At 43.4% G+C, this 26416-nt stretch overlaps 1 protein-coding gene and 1 long non-coding RNA gene across 2 annotated transcripts in view; one reads left to right on the forward strand and one right to left on the reverse strand.

Annotated features, from left to right (window-relative positions):
• Positions 1 to 26416, reverse strand: part of PARN (poly(A)-specific ribonuclease) — a 578557-nt gene that overhangs the window by 108394 nt on the left and 443747 nt on the right. The gene's annotated exons all lie outside the window — the stretch shown is intronic.
• Positions 6976 to 9544, forward strand: LOC306650207. The gene is made up of 3 exons (XR_013760826.1): positions 6976 to 7440; positions 7668 to 8091; positions 8894 to 9544. It is a non-coding gene; the product is annotated as an uncharacterized lncRNA (long non-coding RNA).

Below are 26416 nucleotides of genomic sequence, written 5' to 3' on the forward strand. Positions count from 1 at the left end.
CTCTCTCTCCCTCTCTCCCTCCCTCCCCCCCTCTCTCCTTCTGTCCCTCTCTCCCTCTCTCTCTCCTTCTCCAACAGACAAACATGCCCAGCCTCCATTATCTTAACACATCTTCCCTGACCCCCCACTTTCTCATTCTCCATTTACAACATTCTAGTCATCTGATTTCTACCCACTCATCTCTGGGCTGGCGTCTCTGCCCCCAATTCTCTCTTGGTCCTAAGTCAGCCACTCTTCACCTTTCTGGGGTCTCACAGCCCTTGAAGAGCTGTGTGAAAGCTATGGACATTCTTTCCAGGGAAAACACACTTGATCCCTAGGATAATAACCCTGTTCCTGAGGACAGAATCCAGAGGTCTTTTTTTAAACCACTTTGGGGATGAAGAATTCAGACTTGGGCACCAGAGGACTTATAAATCCTGGCTCCACCTTCCCAGTTACATGAACATGGGCCACTCTGTGCCTCAGTTTCCCCAATTTAAATGGGTAATTGTGATATTTAACTTTGTGCAGTTGCAGAGAAGCATATAAGACATTTAGAAGAGGACTTGTCGTGCATTACCCACATGTCCATCATCATCCTCTTTATTATTTTAGTCTTATCATTTATTGTCACCAGACTCATTAATTTTAGATCCAACATGGTTCCATATCTGACTCACAGATATTTCTTGTTGGCTATGTATTATTCTTATTTTTGAATTATTATTATTATTATTATTATTATTATTATTATTATTATTATTTTGGTACCAGGGATTGAACCCAGACATCCCTGGCCCCCTATTATTCTTTGTTAAAAATTTATTTCATCAATAATTAGAAATTAGGAGTTCACATGAAAATCTGGCCTTCTGGCTTCTCTTGGACAAATGAATCTGAAAGTGCTGTCCACCTCTCCACCTTGAGCTGAGTGTGGCTCTTCAGTTCATGATGGCCCTCTCCAGTCCCCAGCACTAAAGCCAAGAATCCACAGTATGGGGCCATGGCGCGGACACAGTCTGATGGTCAAGAAAAGTTCTCGTAACCAGGAAAATGAAAGTTAGACCAAAGGAACCATTTATTTTATTTTACTTGTTTATTTATTTATTGTGATGTGGGGATTGATCCTGTGGCCTCACATACCGTAGACTAGTGTTGGGCCGGGGGTGTCGCTTTTAAAAAGAAAGCTTCCATTAACTTGTGCAAAGAAAAATTGTGCCTATTGGTTTAACAATGCAAATACTTCATCCTATTGCTTTACCATCTGGCCCCTGCAGACATTTGAGTATTCTGTTCCAGCTCTGTAGGACTTCTAACTGTTGGTCATTTCCTTCCTTCTCACATTCTCTCCTCTGGCTGCCTCCTTATTACTACCCCAAAAGTACTTCTTTATTCTTCCCAGTCCTATTGTGGGTGGAAATGACAGCTCCAGACCTTTTTCCTGTCACTAATGAGCCCTTAGTCCCTGCATGCCATTCAGGGGCCTCCCACTTCTGCCCCCTGTATAGGGTGTCCCTTTCAGCGCAAGACCCTTTCTGCCTGGAACTTCTGAACTCTGCATCGAAATGCTCTTGGTCTATGTTCCGTGGTGGGGAGCTCCGCTGGCGGCATGGTGATTCCTGATTCGCTGCTAAAGCATTATTTTATTTCATCTCAGTGTCTGAACTTAGCAACAAGACTTCTGTAGAAAAATGCCTTCATTTCAAGGTGCGCCTCTGACAGCGGAAATATCAGTCAGTTTGGCATGTTAGGGGAAGAGATATTTTTAGACCAAGCCCTGTCAATCACCCCTTGCCGGCAGTGTGGTAGATGTAACACTGGATGTATCCATTTACAATCGCTGCTGTAACATATTACCACAAATCTAGCAGCTTAAAACAACACCCAAGGCCTGGCACCATGGCACACGCCTATAATCCCAGCAGCTGAGGCAGGAGGATCATGAGTTCAAAGCCAGTCTCAGCAATGGCTAAGGTGCTAAGCAACTCAGTGAGATCCTGTCTCTAAATAAAATATAAACTAAGGATATGGCTCAGTGATGGAGTATCCCTAAGTTCAATTCCTTGTACCCCCCCCCAAAAAAAAGCACCCAATTATGTCATATATTTGGCGTTCAGGAGTCCTGGGACAGCCTGGCTCAGCTGAATTCTCTGCTTAGTCATTCATAATGATGACTTCAAGCTGCTGGCAGGGCTGTGTCCCTTTCTGGAGGTTCTGGGCTGGACTCTGTTTCCGAGGTCTTTAAGTCATAAGGCCGAATTCTGTTCTTTGGGGTCGTAGGTCCCCATTTTCAGTGGGGGGGCTGGTCTCCACTCCTGGAGACTGTGCGCTTTTTCTCAGGCTTTTTGGTGGCCCTCCTGCAACAGCAGGATGTATGCCCCTCCCTTTGAGTCTCTCTGACCTCTGCTGCTTCATCGCTCTGATCCAGCCAGAGAAAGTTCTCTGCTTTTAAGGGTTCTTATGGACCCACTAGAAAAATCAAGGATAGTTTTCCCATCTTAAGCTCTGTAACTATAATCACATCTGCAAAATCCCTTTTGCCACGCAACGTAAGTCAGAAGTTCCAGGAACTAGGGCATACACATCTTTGGGGAGCCATCCTGCCTTCCACACTGGGCAAGGAGGAAGAATGATAGGATTTACACCTTTGCTCCAACACTTACTCTAACTGTGGATGAAGCTGTTAACTGCCCAAGTTCCAATTTCTATCTCTGTAGAAGAGGGATGGGAGCCAGAGGTTAACAACCCTGTCCTCATTCACTTTATAAGTTCAGCTTAAATAAAATTCACATGCTAAAGCACTTCATCAATTCAGCAGACACAGATGTCATTGTCTTATTGGTCTTATACCACATGAAACTCTGATGGCTCTCATGCAGTGTGGTACCCCTCTCCCCGCCTCCACAACGCTCTAGCAGGAAGGGAGTGGCCAGAGCAAAATTGGTCAAGAATCTGGACTCTGGAGTCGGGTTACCTGTGCTTAACTCCTAGCTCCTCTGCTTACTGTGTGACCCTGGGCAAATTTTTAAGCTCTGTGCTTCACTTCCATCATCTGTAAAATAGAAAGAATAATATCTTCTCTGCAGAGTTGTTGCAAGGAGTAAATAAACTTACATTTGCAAAGTGCTAGGAACAGTGCCTGGCACATAGTGGCAGAAGCTGTCATTACTGTCATTCACCTCATCATCAGCAACCGCATTGCCATCTCCCACCAGCGTCCTTCCCAGCCCCTCTTTCTATTTGTAATCGTCATTTTTGAGTATGCATTTGCTCAGTGTATATTACTCCTGTTAGATTTAAGCTCCATAAGGGCTATTCAGTTGAAGGGAATTGCTTATGATTAATTTTTCATTACCTAAGTCATCAAGAATTCATTTTGAAACATTGAGGGTAAAGGTAATGTCTCCTCTGGATACCACGTTTCCTACTTGTCCCTTCTCTCCCTCCCCAGAGAGAGGTAGCTCAAAGTCTGACAATATCAAATGTTGATGTGGGTGTGGAGAAATGGAAATGCCCAGACCATGTAAACTGATATGGCCTCTGCACAGGGCAGCTTGGGCAGTAGATTTTAAAATTAAAAATGAGCATTTCTCATGACCCAGCAGTTTCACTTCTCAGAAGACAGCTTAGAGCCGTATTGGCACCTCTGCCTGAGAAGTCACCAAGCAGGATAGTCATGGCCAGGTTCTTCAGGACAGCAGAAATGGGACGGCCTACAGTTCATCAAAAGAGGATAAAAATACAGAAGCCCCTGAGGCACATACAAGAAGCACACAAAGAACTTCTCTCTTGTTAAATTTCATATTTTTATTTGTACTGGACACATATTAAGAAAAGCAAAACTGCTATAAACCAAGTCCCATTTTTATGTTTAATTTTTACAACAGTATTATGAGGTAGGTACTATTAGTACCCGTATTTTATAGATGAGGAAACTGAAACAGAGAAATTAAGTAACCTCCCCCAAGGTGATCCAGAGGAGCTGGGATGGGACTCTAAATAGCTGATTTCCAAGTAAGTGGGATTGCTCACTGTGTTATACAGTTTTTCCTTTCTCTCTCTAATGTTCATAATATGGTAATAGGATAGTTTATGTCTTAACACAGATTTGGGAGCCAGATGGCTTATTATAAATCCTGGCCTCGCCCATCCCAACTATAAGAACTTGGGCCTCTTTGTGCCTCAGTTTCCCCAATGTTAACTAGAGAATAATAATATCTAGCTTTGTGGGACTGTGCTAAAGGATGCATGTGTTAATCCAGATGTGGCATTTAGAATAGCATGTGGCATATTTTAAACACTCACATGTTCATCATCCTCTTTATTATTTTAGTTTCATTGTTTATTCTCACCAAACTCATTCTCGATCTAACCTGAGGGTTGTCCCAAATTCAAAACCTTACAAGGTGCTTGATCAGAAAAGTTTCAAGACAGCTGCACAGCAATATACAGTCCTAAGGTGGAGGAAGCCATTCTTGGTGGCTGGCTCTCTCGTTCGCTTTTTTTCCCCCAATGTTCACCAGGAACCTTGCACATAGTAAGAGTTCATCAATGTACTGAGGGGAAAGGAATAACCTCCATGTAATGTTCTTCGCTGTGTGGCTGCAGGTGGGGAGAAGAGCCCAGACCTAGGTCGGTGTGCTCCTTGCCACCCTCCCCAGAAACATTGACCTTAGGGTTCTGACTGGGAAGGCGCAGGAGATTCAGGTTTCCTGGAGCTAGGAGATAGAAGCTTGTGAGGCTGGTAACAAAGTTGGGGATTCCTGGAAGAGTAAGAAGCAATCTCAAAAATCTCAACTCCTATAAATGAGTATAGCCAGGTCCCAGGGTGTAAAGTCAGCACAAAGACCTCTTCTTTTCCAAATACTAGAAAGGAACAATTGAATTCAAGATGAAAATCATCCTTGTGGTTGTACATGACATGGAGTTTCAGTGGTAAAGTGCCCCTGGGTCCAATCCCCAATATAAAAAAAATTAAAGTAAAAGAATTAATTGGGTATAGTTATGTGAGATAATTTTTCAGTTCTTAATTCTGTTCTATTGATCTATGTGAATATTCCCTGCCTATATCAGTTATTTTAAGTGTATGATAAGCCTTAAAATCAGAGGAAGCCTGTTATAACCTCCCTCTTTCTTCTTTTACAGTATTGTTTTAGCTATTAATATTGTTAATATAGTTTTAGTTCTTTTATTTTTCCATTTAAATCTTAGAACTATTTAATTTACACAAAAAACAAAACCACTGCTGGGCTTCTTTTAAAAATTGTATTAAATATATAAATCAGTTTTAGGAGAACTGGCATCTTTATTGTGTTGAGTTCACTTCATGAACATAGTACATCTCTCCATTTATTTAGGTATTTTTTATTTCCTTCATCAATGATTTATAATGGCCTGTGTATAGTTTCTGTATATATTTTGTTAGAGTAAATTTTTTGTGTGTGATTGTAAATAGCTTTGTGGTATTCTTTTTTTTTTTCATCTTTTGAGGGTTTTTTTTTTTTTAAATGTGTTCTTTTTAGATGTACATGACAGTACAGTGTATTTTGACATATTATACACAGAGAGAGTATAACTAATTCTAATTAGGATCTCATTCTGGGAATAGGAAAGACAGTAGAAGGAATGAGACATATTTCCTGTGTTCATACATGAATATGTCACCAGTGAAACTTCAACCTTTTTATTTTTTACTTTGAGACAGTCTCACTAAGTTGCTTAGGACCTTGCTAAGTTGCTGAGGTTGGATCCAACTTGCAATCCTCCTGCCTCAGCCTTCCACTTCGCTGGGATTACAGGTGTGTGCCACAGATCCTCTGCCCAAATGACTTTTTACAAAAGTGCAAATGCAGTTGGCCATCCATATGCAAAAATATGAACCTTGAACCAAGTGAGTCCCCTACTTTATACAAAAATTAATTCATAGTGTCTCATAGATATGAATGTAAAACACAAATCTATAAATCTTTTGCAAGAAAACAGGAGAAAATCTTTATGACCTAGAGTTAGGTTTAGAGTTCTTACATATAACCTCAAAAGCACAATCCACAAAAGAAAAAATTGATGTTAGACTTTATCGAAATCAAAAACTTAAGTTTTATGAGAGAGCCAGTTAAGAGGATGAGAAAATATCCATAGGCTGTGAGAAAATATTTGCAAAATACATATCTATCAAAGGACTTGGGTCCAGGTTGTATAAAGAACTTCAAAAACTCAAAAGTTAAAAAAAAAAAAAATCTGATTAGTAAAAGGGCACCAAACATGAATAGACATTTCACTGAAGAAGATATACAGATGACAGATAAGCACAAGGAAAGATGTTCAACATTCTTTGGAAAGGCAAAATAAAGCCACAATGATATAACCAACCACCAAGTAGTATGACTCAAATAAAAAATATTGACATATTAAACACTGGCAAAGATGTGAAGCAACTGCAATGTATCTCTCATGCATTGCTGATAGGAATGTAAAATGGAACAGCAACTCTGGAAAATAATTTAGCAAATTCTTATAAAGTTCAATATGCATTTACCATCAGACCTAGCAATTGTACTCCTGGACACTTATATTGGAGAAATCAAAGTGTATGTTTATACAAAAACCTGTATATTAATGTTCATAGCAGTTTTATTGGTAAGAGCCTCAAACCTGAAACAATCCAAACATCCTTCAGCAGACAAATGGATAAACAAACAGCTGCTCAGTCACAGAAAGGAACAAACTATTGACACCTTTAACAACTGAGTTGCCAAGTGAAAAAAAAAAAAAAAAAAAGACAATCTCAAAAAGTTATGTACTATGTGATTTCTTTTATAAAATACCTTGAAATGACAAAATTGTAGAGATGGAGAATAGACCAATGGTTGCCAAGTGTTAGGGTTGGGGACAGTAGGTGAGGGGCTCTTTGGAGGAAGTGACAACATGAGAGTACCATGGTGGAGTTTGTTGGTGGTGATAGAATGATTCTTTACTCTGGTTGTGATGGTGATTTTGCCAGGTACAATACATATACACACACAAACACACACACACAAAAGAAAACAACAACCGAATGCATGTGAAAACTAGCAAAATCTGAATAAAGAGTGTATTTTAGTGAATACTTTTGTGCCAGGCTCAGTTCCCTGGTTTTGTAAAGGTGTTATGCAAGATGTAATCACCAGGGCTGCTCAGTGAAGGTACATGACTCTTGCTGAAGTTTCTTGTGAGTCTAAAACTATTTCAAAATGAAAGATTTTTAAACCATCAAGGAGGCTCCTTCATAAAAGTTTGCAGACAGCAATAGAGCATTGTAAAGCTATAGAAGGGTGACATATCCTCACAGACTAGCTCTACCTTATTTACTAATGTTTCTCCAGTACTTACCATCGTGTGCAGCAAATAGAGGGACTTAACAGGTAACCATGGCCTGAATGAACAACTTGGTGCTGTGTTTGCCCTAATCTGCCTCTGAAGGTAAGAAAAAGGAGCCCAGTCCCAGGTCTTCATACTTGGGTTACCCCTCCCCCAGGATCCTGGCTGGCAGGTGCAGGAAGGCTCCGGTTTCCTGCAGCAGGGAGATGAGTGACAGGGCCAGGGATTCCTGGAAGAGACACAAGCAGGTGGGCGGTGGGCACCAGCCTGGCCCAGACCTGGCAGCAGACAGGGTCTTCCTGAGTTCCATTTTGGCCATTTGGTTGCAGATGGCCCTGGGAAGAGGGAGTCCCTTCTTCTGGCACATACCGTCTCCTCTTAACAAGCTCAGGCTTGCCTGCAACTCTGAATTTTACTGTCCCCTTGGGAGCTTCTCAGGCCCCAGTTTGAGTTCCAACTTCAGCTTCCTAGTTTTGTGATCTTGGAACAAGTCATGTCACCCCATGGAGCCTCAATGTCTGCATCTATGAATTGGGAATAGTATCCCCCGCAGCCTGCTGGACTGTGTGCAGACACTGAGATCATTTCGGTCAAGGACTCAGTGGAGGAGGGGCGGGGCTCAGTGAAGGCCTCCACCTTCTTCCCCTGCAAAGTGCATCAGGTGCCAATGCGGAGAGCTGACTCCAGGCTTCTGGAGGGTTTGTTCTTCCCACCCATTCTCTTGCCTGACTTCTCCTTTGTCTCCAACTGGAAGTAAGTTAAAACCAACATCCGGGTGCGGGGGTGCGGGGTGCGGGAGAGTCTGTGAAGGGCAGCCATTGAAGCCGGGAGTGGCCAGGATCCTGGTGAGGCTGGCAAGAGGGGATTCAATGGTGACAAGTCAGCCTTGACTTGCTGGTGACTGTTCAAATTCTAGTGCTGCTTTTTACCAACTCCTGAACACCTTGTTGAAGGTCTTGGCATCTCAGTTTCCCCATTCTGAAATGGGAACAAGAGTGTTCCACTCACAAGACTCAGTATTACATATAGACATATATGTGTACACACACACACACACACACACACACACACACACAGTGGGGAAAGCCCTAGCATCATGCAGGGCACCTTGTGGGTGCTCAATAAATGGCAGAGATCATTAGTATTGATCACCATCATCATCTTCATCGCGCTGTGTGCAGGAACACACAGAATGGTGTTATCGGATTGGCAGGTATTTTGAGCCGCTAAAGCTGCTTCCTCCCCCACCCCACGGGCTGTCTCCAGGAGTCACTGTCCTGGTTCTCATAGCCAAGCCAAGGCAGCTGCCCCTGTGTGTGGGCTCCTGGGTGCAGCAGCCCCCCTGGGCAGTACCCTCTGGGGAGGACACAGAGCAGTTATCTGGGTCACCTGCAGCCTCACCAGACACGTTCCCTGGAAACTGGGCCCCAGCGTTCTGGGCCTGATGGCTTTGTTGAGCCAAGATAACATCCTCCGTGTCCTCAGATGCCCTCAGAGTTGGGGAGATGCTTGGGTGTGGGCGGAGGGAGGAGTGCAAGCTCCTGTGATCAGTCAGCAGGTCACTCACTGGGCGATGTCCCCAGAAGGTGGCTCTGCTGTCTTTTCAGAGCCTGAGCTGACTTCCCCTTCATCCAGTTTTGGGGTTTCACAGAAGATACAAGATTGGGGAGCCAGCAGAAGCCTTAGAAGGCATTTGGTTCAAAGCCGGTATTTGCTGATACGGAAGCTGAGGACCACTGCAGTTAGCCACATCCCTGCACAAGCCCGGTCATGGAGCCCCGGAAACCCTCCTCCTGACTCCAACTCAGCACTTCCCGTTTATCCTCTAACCTGCTGCAGCAGAATCAGAGACATCCAGGGCAAGTCCTGGGGTTGCTGATATCTGCCTGTGGAGTCAAGGCTGCAGAGGCCACCTCTCTGTGCCTCCATTTAATCATCTGTGAAATGGAATCATACAGCTGGGCACCGTGTCACATGACTACAATCCCAGCAGCTGGGAGGCTAAGGAAGAAGGATCGCAAGTTCAGGACCAGCCTCACAACTTAGCAAGACCCTGTCTCAAAAATAAAATTGGGGGGAGCTGGGGTTGTGGCTCAGTGATAAAGCCCTTGCCTATCATGTGTGAGGCACTGGGTTCAATTATCAGCACCACATACAAATAAATGAAGAAAATAAAGGTCTATCAACATCTAAAATTTTTTTAAATAAGAATAAATAGATAAATAAAATGGGCTAGGTGTGTAGCTCAGGAGTAGAGCACCATAGGTTCACAGCAGGCAGGCAGGCAGGCAGGAAGGAAGGAAGGAAGGAAGGAAGGAAGGAAGGAAGGAAGGAAGGAAGGAAGGAAGGAAGGAAAGGAAAGGAAAGAGAAAGGGAGAGGAAGAAATCCTATTGTAAGCTCACAGGATTGTTTGCAGGGTACAATAAAAATCATGCAGGTATGGTTTTGAGTTGACCCTGACTGCCTACTGTGTGTCACGTGCCAGTTGGATGTTTTGCATGGATTAATTCATTCCAGCCTCCAATGGTCTCTTGAGGCTAGGGCTAATTCAGCCTCACTTCGCAGAAAGGGAAATGGAGGCATGAACTCACTGAGCTCAGCAAGGTCAGGCAGCCTGGATCGTGGGTCAGTGCTTTTACGCCTCCTTAGTGTCACCAGAAGACCCCAGGGCCACAGGGGATTAAAGCTGATTATCCCAGGGTATGCTGGACTGTGCAATGTGCACTGGGTTATCAGAAAAATAATAATATTTACAGAGCAGGAATTCTGGAGGTAGGGCCAAAAACTAGATCCTCTCAACCGGAAACTCCCTAAAAGTGATTTTCAGTGGGGTGCTTTGAACATGGGGTTGGGATGCCAGAGGTTCACTGATGGTATATAAGGATGAGGTCACAGGTAGGAAATGTCCTGCGATGCTTAAGACAAACTCAAAGAATTGTCCCTCCTGAACGGCCAGTAACCACCACCACCCCCCACTGAGAAATCTGTACATTAAGAAATGTCTGGGGATCCAGGAACTCTCTTTTGAGGATAGACCCAAGGGTAAACTTCGGACTGGAAAAATCGTTTGGGGAGGAGTATCCGACCACTTTCAGACTTATGGAAAAATTCTTGTGGTTCCCAGCCTATCTTCAGTCATCTAGGAAAAGAGCAGGGTTCCACTTGAACAATGTTTCCCAAACTTTTGTATATTTATCATTTTAATATTTATATAGCAAAATCAAAAATGTACTTGTAAAACCACACCAGATCCATGATTAAATGAATATTATTATTGTATTTAAGATGCATCTAAAGGAGGTACAGTTGTCCCTTGGTATTCACAGAGGATATTGGTTCCAGGACCCCCATGGATACCCAAATCTATGCAAGCTCAAGGCCTTTAAATAAATTGGAATAGTAAGTGCATGTAATCTACATCTATCCTCCTGTCTGCTCTGAATCATCTCTAGATTAGTTATAAAACCTAATGCAATGTAAATACTATGTAAATAGTTGTTAGACTGTATTGCTTAGGGAATAATGATATGAAAAAAAAAATTAAAAACCTTTACCTGCTCCATGTCAGTGCATTTATCCCCGTGGTTGAATTCTGGATGCAGAACCCAAGGATATGAAGGACTGACTATATCTGTTTTTTCAGTAAGTAGAAAATGTTAACTCATAGGACCAAGGTCTGGATGTGATGTATCCATATACGTGATATATATTTGGGTTTTTGTCCAGGCTCCCAAAAACTCTTGTACTTTCCCAAGTGATAAGAGGGAAAGGAGCATCTTTTCTTGTAATAGTTGGATTTTTGTCCCCAGTTCCTGAACAGCTCCAGACCTAGAGCTGTTATTCAAAACAAATAACAGGTGTTATAAAGGTGTTATTCAAAACAAATCCCTTTCAACTACTCTATGTGAATGAGTCCCCAGCTAGCTGCAGGACAGGGGCTAGTTACCAACCTTGTCATTAGAGATTGGAGTTTTCAGCCCCAGCCCTAAACTCAGGAGAGGGGAGAGGGCCTGGGGATTGAATTACTCAGTAAGGACCAATGATATAATCAATCATAGCTATGTAACGAAGCCTACATAAAAACCCAGTAGGATGGGAGTTCAGAAAGCTTCTGAACAGATTCAGGTGCTGAGCGGGTGGGCACCCCAAGTGAGCATGTGAACTTCCTCCATACCTCTCTGCATCTCTTCCTTTGAGCTGTTTCCAAGTTGTAACCTTTATAATAATAAACCAGTTCATGTAGTTAAATGTTTCCCTGAGTTTTGAATGCTGTCCTTGCAAATTATCAAACCCTTAGGGTATCATCAGAACCCCAATTTCCCAGACGGAAGTTGTGGTTAATCAGGGGACCCATTGCTTATGGTTGGCACCTTGAGTTGGACTGATTTGTGGGACAGAGCCCTCAACCTGTGAAACAGCTAGTGCCAGAATTAAATTAAATTATAGGATGCTCAGTTGCCATCTACAGAGATTTGGAGAATTGCTTGGTGTAGAAAATCCACATTTGGTGTCAGAAGTATCGTGAGAAGGGAAGAGAAAATATTTCAATTTCCTTCATGGTTCTTCTTTTTAGTGGTAAGCAAGTCAGGAAGGTTATTGGAAAATGACAGGTAGCTGGAAAGTTCCAAACCTTGGGTCCCATCAAGACCTGTATTCTTTTTTTTTTTATTATTATTACATATACAACTTGACATTTTATTAGAAACATATAGATACATATTCATTCATTAGTCTTTCTATTCAGAGTCAAGATGTGCCTTTGAACACATAGATATACATTTTAGAGTATTTTGTCTTCTTTCTTGATTGAAAAATGACCACAAAATATCATTTAAGATTGTACTTTTGTAAAGCAAGAGGTTGAAGACACTAAAGAATCAAAACATAAGACCCTTCCAAATTTTTATTTTTTCTAATTCTCAGAGTGATCTCACATCTAGTTAAAAAAGCAATTTTCTTTTTTCTCTACTCATTTTTATCAATAATTTTCAAATCACTCAACTTATTTTTCAGAGAAATAATTACCCTTAACTAGCATTTGTTATTGCTTTTTATTTATTTTATAAACTATACAACTGGTGGGATTCTGCATCATGTATAACCAGAAGAATGAGAATTATATTCTATTATATATGATGTATCAAAGTTCATTCTACTGTCATGTGTAACTAATTAAAACAAATTTAATTTTTTTAAAAGTCTGTATTCTTAGAATAGACCTCAAAAAAAAAAAAAACATATCAGGGATGTAGTGGTTTAGAAAAAAGAAAAACCACTTGCGGGGGGGACCAACAATGGGGGGCAAAGAGGAAGGTACCCCATTTCCCTCCTCCCTGTCCTGTGACTCTGAATAGGTGGTCCTCTCAATCCTCTTAGCCTTGACCCACCTGGGGCCTGGGGCAGACAGAGCCCAGGCCCACGGCCTTAATGATGGTTTTCAGTCCTTGGGCCTGTGCTATTTTGCAAATACACAAATGCTGTAACAAAGTACAGCTGGGTGACTTAAATAACAGAAATTTATTGTATCAACTTCTGGGAAGCCAGAATCTGAAAATCAATATGTTGGCAGGATTGGTTCTTTGGAGGACTGTGAGGGAGCGTGTTCCATGCCTCTCTCCCAGCTTCTGGTAGCCTCACGTGTCTCTTGGCTTCTCCCTGGGTCTTCACAAGGTCCCCCTTCATGTATGTCTGTCTCTGTGGCCACACCTCCCCTTGTCCTAGGGACACCAGGCCCACTGGATTAGGACTCACTCAGGTCAAGTGTGGCTCCATCTTAACTTGATCATCTGCAAAGCTTCTATTTCACAGTCACAGGTTCTCAGAGTTGGGACTTCAACATCTTTTGGGAGATGCAGTCCAACCCCTAGCAGACCTGATTCTGCAAGCAGGAAGAGGGCCTTTCTCTGCGGGGTCAATCCCGCCTTTGGTTCGTGTCTTTCTCTAAGCTAAGGCAGAAATGCAGTCCTGAAGTACCTGACCTTTGGCAATTTCATTTCTGGGTTGGCTTAACTCCAAAATGTTCTCCAATCCCTGTAGTGATTGAAGTCCCATTATCCTGACAACAGCAGATCGGACCTACAGACAGTGAGTGCATTTGAGTGTCATCTCCCCAAGCCCATGTGATAGTCCACTTCCCATCAAGCAGGGCGCAGAGGCGCAAAAGGAGTTGTGTGACTACCAGGGGACAAAATCGGCAGGTGGCAGATTAGTCAGGTAGAATCTTCCGCTCCCAAATCTGCTTTCATTCCAACTGGTCTGCACCAAGCTCCCTTTGTGCATTTTCTCTTGGAAATTGATGGATAGGCAATTTATATGGCCTTAGTGCCAAATGGAGAGCTGTATCTTGCCTTTCTACAGTGATAGAGTATTAGTAAACCTACTACCATTATAATAAAACTCAAATTATGCTTACTAAAGTGTGCCAAATACTTTCCAAAAGGGGTAGGTAACACCATTTCCCTACTTTCCTGATGGCCCCTGGCGACTTGCTCAAAGCCATGCTATGAATAAGAGGCAGGGCTGGGCCTCAGAGTCTGTGCTGTCTACTGACCATGCCACTCGCTCTCCCATGTAAGAGTGTTTGCTGGACGGAGGGGCCTACATGCATTTGACCATCATCCGATCTTCTGTTCTGACTATGCTGCAATGAATTTCCTCGCCTGTGTGCCAGCCCTGCATGCATGCCTATTTATCTTTGAATAGTGTCTCGGAATGGAATTGCTGGGTCAAAGGGTATATGCATGTACTACAATTTGAAAAATTTTCCCCTCCAAAACTCGCACTGAAATTTGTTATGATAACAGTATTAAGGGGTAGGATCTTTAAGAGGTGATTGAGTTATAACAGCTTAATGCCATTATAAAAAGGTGATTTTGTCCCCTTTGGTGGAAATAGTTTTCAAGGCACCTTAGAATCAGAATCCCCAAAGCTATCAGTGTCTTGATATTGGACTTTCCAGCCTCTAGAAATTTATAATTTCCATTTATAAATTAGCCATTTCATGGTATTCTGTTCTCACAGCAGGAAGTGGACTAAGACGATATGTGTTATGATTTTATTTTTTCCATGATATTTTGCTTCTCCTATTAGTAAGTGGAAAAGAAACCAGGCTATGAACTAGCCATGCCCGGCCAATTCCTATTCAATGTGACTTAACAAACATGTCTTGGACTGCTCCTGGGAAGCCAAAGAAACGAGTGAGCCCTGCATGCTATCCTCACAATTTGTACCCTAAGGAACTATCTAGGCACCAGGAAGCTGGTAACTGTGCCACCTAAGCCCATAAGCATCCAGGGTTCACAGGCCTTGAGTTTCAGCATCTGAGCTGGGCAAGCCTCCTGGCTCTACCATATGTTCTTTTGATCCATGATGAGTGTACAGTAAATGTTAGCCATTACTGCTGTTTGAATATGTTCCCAAAGTTCATGTGTTGGAAATTTAACCCCCACCAACACTGGCGGGGGGATTAGGTTCTGAGGGCTCTGCCCTCGTGGATGGATATGGGGAGTGGCTTAGTGATCGAGGCAGTGAGATCCTAATGAAAGAATGAGTTTGGTCTCCTTCCCTCTCCCTGCCACACACACTCTTTTGCCCTTCTGCCCTTCGCCATGAGATGATGCAACAAGAAGGTCTTTACAAGAAGCGATCCTTCGATCTAGGACATCCTCGCTTCCAGAACTGTAAGCCAAATAAATTTCTGTTCCTTATAAGTTACCCTGTCTCAAGTATTCTGATATAGTAGCATAAAACAGACTAGGACAATTACCATCATCTGGCACTCTGACCCAGCCCCTGGCATATCCCAAAACACTACCTAGAATTCAGGAGCAACTGCCCCCTTTTATTATTCCTACTGAGTCCTGAGATGCTAATTGTCTTGTAAGGTTACACTGCTAGATCATCTCTCTCTCTCTCTCTCTCTCTCTCTCATCTCTCTTTTTCCTGGAGACTCCAGAAACCTGGCTTTTTATGGGAAGTATTCTTACTTTTTAATGTTAGCAACTAATTAGGATTTTTTAAAAAGCAACAGAAAAAAAAATTCCACTATTGAGACCAAACAAAACCCATCTGCAGAACAGATGTAGCTAGTGGGCTACCAATTTGCCTTGGAGTCAAACACACTTGGATTTGTGTCCCAGCTCTGCCACTTAAAGATTGGTAACCATGATATGGTTAGAAACCTCGGTGTCCTCATGTGCTGAGGGACAATGATAATCCCCACTTTATGTGATTGAATTTGATTGATTGGTGATTCATGCGGAGCACCTAGCACACTGCTGGCACTTCATGGGTGGTAAATTATGGCTGTTATTATTATGGCAATGACATTCAACGAAATCAGGACTCTGGTAGGCAGCGATGTTTGAGGGAAACTGATTATTTTGAGCTTGTTAAGTTTTAAGTGTTGAGCAGACACCCAGATGGAGATGTCCAGAGGCAGTTGGACATGTGGGTGGGGACTGGAGATTTTCATATGGGGGAGGGATGTCTTCCATGGAGAGAGTCTTTTTACATAGAAGTGACACTTTTTCTTTATTCACTTTTCGTGTACCTTTGCGAGTTCTGAAAGTTCATGGGCTCCAGGCCACCACTTTCCATGTTGGATGCTTGTCATTGCTTCCTGGAAAATAGTACAATTCCACAAACTGGTTGCTGTTCTGTTGGGAGATAATCCAGAAAGAAAAAGTCAAATGAGGGCTGGTTCTTGAGACACTAGCATGTGAGACAGAAGAGACAGTGGAGACTGCAGGCAAAGGCCATTTTTGCCATCAAGAATAGGAACAAGGAGCTCAATTGCCTCTGACAAGTGTTTCCTGAGACATCTTCTCCACCTTTGGGGCCTTGGGTTCACATAGTGGAGGAACCACCCTTGAGGTAGGAAATACAGGCTCTCTGTGCTTCTGCTTTCTGTTTTCTCTCTGTCCCTAGCTAAGTCACTTCTACCTTTGGACCACAGGTCATTATGTGTAAAGCAAGTATGTTGGACTGTACATTCATTGTCTAGGGCTGTCATAACGAAGGACTACAGACTGGGTGGCTTAAACAGGGAAATTTGTTTCCTCACTGTTCTGAAAGCCAAAAGTCCAAGGTCAATGGATCAGCAGTGTTGGTTTCTCCTGAGGCCTCCCTTCTTGACTTACAGATGGTGTAAGCATCTGCCCTGACTTCACATGGTTTTCCCTTTGAGTGTACCTGTGTACTAATCTTTTCTTATACAGATACCATTCCTATTGGAGTAAGGCCCACCCTGATGACCTCATTTCACTTTAATTATCTCTTTAAAGACCCTATCTCCAAATTCTGAGATACTGGGGTCATGACTTCAACATCTGAATGTTGAGGGGACACAATTCAGACCATAACAGACCAGGTCAGCATTTCCCAAAATACAGGCTCCTGCTCCTGGTGAGGTTGACTTCATGTCAAATCAGAAATAGGTCTTGAAGAACAATCCACCCTTCTGAGTACTTGAAGAAGGAAGTATTCCATTTTGTACTAATGGGTCTTCAACATCTTTTTGACACCTGCTAATACAAATGGAAAGCAGGCCTCAGGCACTGAGCCTTAGAAGGCAACCAGATATGTAATAGTTACCTATTGCTGTGTAACAAATCACCCTCAAACTCTCAGACTTAAAAAATACACCTGGGGCTGGGGTTGTGGCTCAGTGACAGAGCAATTTTATCTTGCATGCACGAGGCACTGGGTTCAATCCTCAGCGCCACATAAAAATAAGTGAATCAAAAACAAAGGTATTGTGTCCATCTACAACTGAAAAACATATTTCAAAAAAATATACCTGTATTACACCATAGTTTCTACAGGTCAGGAACTCAAGAGAGTTGTAGATGAGTGTTTCTGGTTCAGGATCTCTCATGAGGTTGCAGTCATCCGAAGGCTTGACTAGGACATATGGATCCACCTCTGAGGTGGCTCAAGGTGATGCTGGCAGTTGACCTGAATATCTTTACAACATGGTGGTGGGCTTCCTCCAGAAAACAATGGGGAAAACCAGGGAGCAAAGAGGAAGTACCATTTCTTTTATATTTAGCCTTAGGAGCCACTTTCATAGAACCCTATTAGAACACCGTGGAATGAACAGGACACAGCTGAGCCCTGTTCAGTGTAGAAGGATCTCTACAAAGGCATACGTACCAGGGATCACCGCGGACCATCTCCAGACTGGTATACTAGAAATTCATATGTTTTTTCTTCTGATTAACTATTTTGCTTGTTGCCTCATTTACACTTCTATCTACAGAAAATATTTATTAGCATTTTGTGCTTTTGTAATTTGAGTGTTGTGCTATCTGCCTTATCGTATTGCTTTCTTTTTCACTCAAGAATGTTTTTGAGATCGGTGTTGGTATAGATCTGATTCATTACCTTAAATTGTAAGTATATGCCATTTTTCTTTATCCATTCCCTAGTAACTGCCATTTAGATTGTTTCCAAGTTTTGCTCTTATAATAATGAAAATCTTTGTACATGCCTTAGAATAAATAATGAGAAGAGAAATTGTTGGGTTGTGGAATCTGTGTATCTTATGTTTTGATAGATGGGGCCAATTGCCCCTTAGAATAGTCACATTGATTACACTGCCACCCACAGAGTAGAAACGTCCCGTTTCTCCTCAATATAACCAACTCTCCCTGTTGCCAGGCATTTCAATTTTTGCTAATCTGACAGATAAACAAATGTTTTCCTTATTTTTAATGGTGGTAAAAACCACATAAAATTTCCCAACGTAGCCATTTTTAAAGTGACCACTTCAGTGTTGTTAACTATATTTACATTGTTGTGTAACAGTTCTCTAGAACTTCTTCCTCTTGTAAAGGTGAAAGCTACAGCCATTGGACAGCTCTCCATTTGGCTTCTCCCCCTGGTTCCTGGCTACTACAGTCCTTTTCATTGTAGGAGTTTGGCTACTTGAGATCATAAAGATGTCTAGATAGCACATATTTGTATTTTTGCATTGGGCTTTATTCTCTCTGCATAATGACCTATGTGTACATCCATATTGTGGTCTGTGATAGGATTTCCTTATTTTTTGAGGTTGCATAACATTTCATTGTATGTATATACCACATTTTCATTAGTTATTTGTCTATGAATGGAAATTTGGGTTGTTTCCATACCATGACTATTGTGGAAAATGATGCTATAAACACAGGTGTACAATCATCTTTCCGTTCTTCCTAACATATATCCAGAAGTGGGATCACTGGATAATATGGCAGTTCTATTTTTAATTCCTGGATGACCCGACATACTCTTTTCAAGTGCACTCCACCTTTCTACATTCCCCCCAACAGGGGACAAAATTTCCAGTTTCTTCACATCCTCACCAGTACTTGTCAATGTTGTGCTGACAGCAACCACACCACATTTTAATTTTATACCTCACGGAGCACCAGTAGGGTTGGGCATCTGCACACAATCCCTCTTGAACAATGGGAAAGGACACTTCAGGGAAGTTAAATCACTTGTCCCAGGAGTACAGGGCTCATCAGTGATAGAGCTAAAGTGAAAGTTGGGACGGTGGTCCTAAAAGCCATATGGACCAACATGTCACCCTGCCCTCAAATTTGCAGTGATTCTTTAAGAAAAGAAAGGAGGAGGAAAGAGCTGTTCCGTGCTTCTGAATTCCTGGCTTTTGCACTCCAGACGAGTTGGGGAATCTACAGAGCATTGTTGTTCTTGGACACACAGGCTAAGTGGCCTTTGCCTCCACCTAGAAGGAAGCAGCGTCCAAGCTAATACCCCGGACGGGAAATGTGTGCCCAGAAGATTAGCTCCATTGTGTGGGACTGGACGCTTTCCACCGGCTTTGTTTATGGGACAGATTGTTTTTGCAAAGTTATTTGCTCCGGTAAGTCTCCAAGCTCTTGAGGCCCCCTTGCCATGGAGAGGGTCAGATTTACGGGTAGCTGGGAGTGTGGGCAGGAAAGGTCCACAAAAGAACAGATCCCCTGGGAGCCTTCTGGAGCTCCCTTGAAAAGCAAGACTGTGGCCTTATTTTATTTTATTTTTGAAACTGGATGTGCCACGTGAACTTTTCTTCCCTCTTGGTGTGGGTGTCGATATTTTTGTGTTACCATCTCCATTCAGTGTCAGCTCACCTCTGCACACTCCCATGTGTTGCTGGGGTTTTGAGCCATTTTCTTGGTTTTGTTTTCCTGGCTCTTCCTGCCAGAAATGTCATGCACCTAACAGCACAAGCATTCATGTGCTCATTTGTTCTGAATCAACCAGCAGCTGGTTCCTGCAGTGCCCAAGGTGAACACTCCCCACTCAGAGACCATGAGGCCTTTCTCCTCGGGTGGTCTCCGTGCTGTGGTTCTGTGGCGGAGAAGGCATTGTGTCTGGCATGCAGCATGGATGCCAGCTGCTAACATGTGCTGTCTCTTCATTGTTCTCTCTTCCTATCCACCCACCCAGCCAGACAGACAGACTGCCCCATCACTGGGAGTTTCATACTGATCCCAAACCTCAAGAATTAGGCCAGGCTGTCTGGTAAAGAGGGATGCAGAAAGCAGGAAGAAACATCAGGCTTCTTACCTTCTCCGAGCCTCGGTTTTCTTACCTGCACAATGGCATGATAATGTCACCCTGGCACCTGACATCCAGGTGGTCAAGCATCGTAGTAGCTAGAGCACTTAGCACAGTGCCTGGTACCTGGGAAACACTCCATAAATGGTTCCTGTTATTTCCTTGGTCCAGACCCAGTGCTAGGGATGCAGGAAGATTAAATGAGATGTAATCTTGTCTCTAAGAACTCAAGGTCAAGTGAGAGCCACAATGGACAGACTAGTATATAGGCAGGGGACAATAGAGAAGAGCACGGAGCAGGCACTTAAACCTGCCAGGGGTATCAGGGAAGCCCTCCTGTAGAAGGTGACATCCAAACTGAGACTGAAATATGACTCCCTTTGCTACTTAGGTGATCCTACCAAAAGCATACCAGAGCCTCACTTGACGCCATTCATGTCCATGACCAAGGTCTTAATCATTCATCCATTCAATCCACCAGCTCCTCCTGGCGACATGATGAGCCATGAGCATTAAAATGAGGCTTGTCTGTCTCTTTCCAGTCACTGAGCCACCACCCTGGTCCCAGCTGGCTCCAGGCACAACTGTGACAGTGTCCATGGCAAGCCAGCGAGATGTAAGGGAAGGTGAGCATGGAGTTCCCCTGTCTAGCATGAGACCTTCTCCAGCCTCCTTCATGGCTCTGCCCCTCATCCATCCTGTAACACTGGGAGGTGACCTTTGTTCCCATTGGAAAAGTGAGGATACCAAGGCTCAGAGACAGTGTGCATTTCCATGGCACCTTCCACTTGGCCTGTCAGGGAGATCTGGAGGAAGGCAGTGTCTGCCGTGGCAGGACCCATCGTGAACAGCTCTCCCTGCAGCTCAGGTGTGTGGGGCTAAGCTGCTTCTGGAGGTTCTGTGACTCCCAGGCTCAACGCTCTGTTGAGAGCAACTAGAACTTCCTGTGAACAACAGCTCAAGTCTCACATCCCCTTGGTTCGAGAGGTCTTTTCACCAAGACTCCATTGTTTCAGAGTTCCTTCTCCTCTGTGTCACCAAGGTGGAGTGGGGTTGTGAAGGGGAATCCATTGCCTCAAGACACTGCTCTGTGAGCCCTTGCCAGCCTCTGGGACAGTGGGGTCCTTGCCCTCAGTCACAGCCCCAGCAGGCTGCTAGATTCCTGGACAGCTGGCAGTCAGCTCCGTCCACTCCAGGCACTTCCCAGTTGACCAGCCCTACCTTTCTGGTGCTGAATTTTCTGCTGGGAAGCTTGTTGCCCCATCCATTTTGCTCCTGGTCCTCTTTGGTCACCTCCTAGCTCAATCTCAGTGCCACTTCACCCCGCCCACAACAACTCCCTTTGGTCTCACTACTACAATCAGTTCTTTTTTGTATCCCTCTGCAGACACATGGAACCTTCTAGAACCTTCTGGATGCAAAATCCAAGTCCTCCTTCTGCCTAATCATATTGTATGCTGATTTTATTTTGACATTGTCCCTACCCAGAATCTCACGTAGGCAACGATGCCAAATCTCCTCTGTTTCTGACTTTTCCACACCTTATCTGCAATCTTCTGCTAGGAGTTCTGCCAAGATGGACATCTAAAGACTGACCACTTCCCCACCTCTCTCTCCTTCTTCCACCCTCTGCATGCCACTGGGCTGGAAAGGGGCTAGCCTTAGAAGTGGGCAGCGAGGTGATCCGAGGGAAGAAGCCAGCAGATCAGATGACATATGGTGGCAGGTATCTGAAAACTTTACCTGTTACCTTGCCCTTCGAGGTTCTTCAGAGGACTAAATGGCAGAATGCATATGTGTGCTATCCACGCAGATGGGGATAGACCAAAAGAACAGAAAGAGGAAGGCCTTAGAATCAGATTGCTTGGATTCACATCTGACCTCCACCAGCAGGAAGCTGCACAATCTTTGACATTTCCTTTAAACTCTCCAAACCTCAGTTTGCTCAACTGTAAAATGGGGATAATATTAATTCCCACCTCACTGACTCCTGAAATGAAATAATGCCTCTGAGTCCACTGCACATGTGTTTGGATGCTAGTGATAAAGTTTGAGTGTTGGTTTTGGAAGGATATGTGTTCTTTGGTGCCACCCTGAATAAAAGTGAGGTTTTTTGCTAGTAAGGAAGAAGGAAATAGATGTGGGGTAGGTTCCTAGCAAGTGGCCCTGACCATGGTTGCTAAAGAGGTCTCAGCATAGTGCCTCATACAGAGTAAGTACTGGAAATATTAGTTGGTGGTAGTAATATTGATCATGAACTGAGTCCCATGGAATCTGACATTTTGGATTAGCATTTATTCAGTGGCAAGCAACTATGAAAGAAAGACTTCAGAGTCTGCGGGAATCCCCCAATTTTAATCATCTCTATCAAGCAATCCTTATTGTTTCCCCACCAGATCCCTGTCCACACTGCACACAGTAGGTGCTTAATAAACATTCTGTTGAGTGAATGAATATGTACATCTCTTGGGTTCAGGTGGGCTTCAGCCTCCCCCAGTGCATGTTGAATTTCGGTCCCTTCACTTGACCCCCCCAGTGGCTTTCTACAGACACTGTTCACAGAGTTCGTTTCTAACCTTCCCACGGTGCACAACAGCAAAATCACATATTGGATTTCATTCCCAGCCTTTCCTGGCCTGGGCCATATGCACCCTGTCCTTTTGTGTGCAATGTCTGTCCCTCCTCCACCTCCTGAAGGTGCTAATCCAGCAGCTCACAGTAAACAGTGTGAATTTCTTCTGTGTGGTCATGTTTCTTAATCAATAGCCTGATTTGTCAGCACCAAGTAAACACAGCTTTGATTTGAAGAGAAGGAGGGAGTCAAGGACATGGCCACAAAAGGAAGCAGAGAAAGAGCCCTTTCTTCCATACATTAATTAGTTCATTAAGTCAACAAATAATAGCAATTCTTTGACCAATGATTACGTGCCCGGGCTGCTTTAGGTACTATATGCATATTAACTCATTTAATCCTCACAATATTTCAAGGTGCTGTGATGGTTCTTACTTTGTACGTGAAGGAACTAGAGAGCAGATAGGTTAGTAGCTGTGGAATTCTATCCTGGGTCAGCTCTGTGCCTAGGGGCCAAAGATGCAGCAGTGGATAAGTAAGAGAGGCCTTCCTAGTCCTGCCTAGGGGTGGGATCTGGGCAAAAGACAGACAATTGGGGGCAACTGGTTAATGGGTGCAGGCATGCAGGTGGATATTAGCAGTCACTTCTAATGTTTTATGACATGGTAGGGTAACTATGCTTCAAAACATTCAATTCTATATTTCAAAATAGCCACTAGAGAGGATCTTCAACACTCCCAACACAAAGAAATGATAAATGTGTGAGGTGATGGGTATGCCAATTGCCCTGAGCTGATCATCATGCATTGTACACCTGTATCAAAATGTCCCACTGGACCCCAAAAATATATACAATTATGTGCCAATTAAAATTCATGTACACATGTTTATTAAATACATACACATGTATTAAAGCAAGCCACAAAATTGACAGTAATTTTAAACAGTATTTCAGTTAGGCATGCTTTTGGAGGCAAGTACCAGATAAGCTGATTACTGTGGCTCAAACCCTAGGCCCTTGATTTTCTCCCTGGAACAGAAGGTAGGTTAGGAGGCTGGTGCTGGCTCGGTGTGCTCAAGGGTTTGACATTTGCATCCTCCCTGTGGTCCTGGAATGGTCCCTTCCTGTCCTCATCCCTGTAGTTCAGCAGGAGGTAAAGAGGCAGAGATAGTATCTGTATCAGACAGAACCAGCAGATTTCTGCATCTCTCATGGGACAAATCTGGGTCAGATGGCCACCTCTGCCCAGCAGTCCACTAAGGGGAAGGGCAAAGACAGTGGAGGTTGGGTCCACTGGCCAACAGTGCCTGCTGCAGAAAGTACTTCAGAAGAACTTACTCCAGTAGAGAAGGTGGTCAGGGGCAGTGACATTTGGACAGAGACCTGGTGACGAGGAGCCAGCCCTGCAAATGCCTGGGACAGTTTTCCACACAGAGAGATCTTAGGAGAGAGAAGCTCAGTGTGGCTGCAGCCCAAGACCAATAGGGAACAAACAAAAATTAAAAAAAAAAAAAAATTGTTGATGGACCTTTTAGTTTTTTTAATCTTTTATTTATATGAGGTGCTGAGAATTGAACCTAGTGCCTCACACATGCTAGGCAAGTGCTCTACCACTGAGCCACAACCCCAACCTACAAACAAAATCAAGGTCGAGGGGAGATAGGAGCTAGATGGTGCAGGTCCTACAAGGAGTCTGAATGTGAGAATTGGTTCTAAGTGTGGTGGGAAGAAAGGTACTGGAGGCTTCCAATCAGAGGAATGGCATGATCTGATTCATGTTTTAAAAAGAATTACTGGGGCAGAAGAGCCGTTTTGAGAGTTATGAGGCTTAATCAGAGACCAAATTCCAGGGTATGGTATAGTTTTTCACAGCTCCTTCCTCTTGGTTTATTTTCTCTGCCTCTGGCTTATTTCAGGGCAGCTCCTGAAGAACTGGACTGTGTCCCTACCCCTCTGTCTCTCCAGGGCTTCGCACAGGGCCAGACATGTGGCAGAGCTGGGTCAACAGGGCTTGAGAACAGGACAGAAGTGAGTGCTTTTCTCCAAGATTGGCGGGTGCCGCCCCTTCCCCTCCACTCACAGCTCCTGGCTAGATCAGTGGTTCTCAGCTGGGTGAGTATGCCTCCAAGGGGGTGTTTGGCAATATCTGCAGCCACATTTGACTGTTGTAACTAGAGAGAGTGGCGGATGCTACCCGCATCTAGTAGGTAGAGGCCAGGGAGGCTGAGGAATACCCTATGTTGTAAAGGACACCATGCAACACAGAATTCTGTGGCCTCAAATGCCAATAGTGCTGAGGCTGAGAATGGTAGGCTGATTTACATGCCTGCTTTTTTTATTTCTCTAATATTTTCCTTTAAATTAATTTACTTTAAAAATGAAATTTATAAAAAGATACCATACATTACTCCCCTAAATAAGAAACCAATGCCTCTTGCTATGAATAGAAGGTAATTGGAAGATAAACACTCAGAAAATGAAAACCTATTGCATTCTAGCTGGTTATTATTACTAGCCCAAGATTCCAAACCTGAAGCTTGCTTTCTCTTTGTTAAAAACAGCATGTGATCAATGTCCTAAGAACTAAGAAAGACTGAGGAACCATTTCAGGTTAAATGAAAGTTACACGTAGTAGGATTCTGAATTGATTGTGGATCAGAAAAAAATAAAATTATTGAAATGACTTCATTGGGACAAGCAGCAGACTTTGAATATAGATTGTATATTGGATAATGATGTGGTATCAATATTACATTTCCTGAAGTTGGTAACCATATTGTGGTTACGAAAAGGAACCTTGGTCTGAGGAAATACATGAAATATTTAGAACTAAAAGATCATGATATTGGAAACTCAAATGCTTTTTTTTAAAGTATGCATGTGCATAAACACATACAAAAACAGAGAAAGAGAGGCATGAACACACAAGAGCTTATAGAAATACAAGTTGTCAAATGTAGTGAACAAAAGATTATTGTGCTGTTCTTGTAATTCCTCCATAGCCTTGAATTTTTCCCAAATAAAAATTAAACAAGCAAATAAAAACTCTCTCGAATTTACCTCTCACATCACAAGTCTCAAAAACTTCTTAGGAGCTCAGGAAGGCTTCAGATGTTAAATGGTTTCTAATGAATTAAATGCTTCATATTTTATTTCCAAAATGATTAACAAAATTTAAATGTCTCCTAAATGGGGGGGGGGGAGGGAATAGTATCTCCCACGTCATTGTGTTCATGTAGATAAGACAGTCAAGTTATCTAAGAATCCAACCAGACTTGTTCTTTTGTGGGGGGGGGGGGGCGGTTGTGGATTGTGACATCACATGTCTGCCGAGCTGTCATTGTGCACATTCATGGGAGAATATGTTCTGTTTGTAGCCTGAGGTTGTGATGCTCCACCAGATGTTGACTGATAATAACGAGACACCAGCAGTGAGAGAGAGGGGTTAAGGACGGACTACCCCACAAGAGCCCTTCCCATTGGAAGGACTGAAAACAAACAGGGCAGTGATTTTCCTCACGGCAATTCACTGTGCTCAGTTCACCCAGAGGCCTCTGCTGGCTCAGCAGCTGGCTGCTTCTCTTCAGTCTCATGAAAGAAAGCGCTGGCTGTGAGACTCAGTTTCCCCAGTTGCAAAATGGAGATAACACAGTGTAAGCTGACTTGGGGGGAAGGTCTTCCTGTCCTCAGGTCTCTCGACACTACAGACTTGAAACTCCACCCCCACCAGCATTCCAAGTGCCAGGGAAATTCCAAGGCCTGTGCAAAGATGTCATTGAATTCCTAGGACCTTACATTCTCATGACACCTAGGGCTCAGTTTCCTCCTGTCTAGGTTGACTTCTGGTTCGTCCTCTGAGTCTTGCGGCTTTTTATGTGTCTTTGCTGTCACAAGAAATCAGTCCTTTGCTGGGATTTCCAACACACACACACACACACACACACACACACAC

This window comes from Sciurus vulgaris, assembly GCF_902686455.1.
Source record: "Sciurus vulgaris genome assembly, chromosome: 18".
NCBI lineage: Eukaryota > Metazoa > Chordata > Mammalia > Rodentia > Sciuridae > Sciurus > Sciurus vulgaris.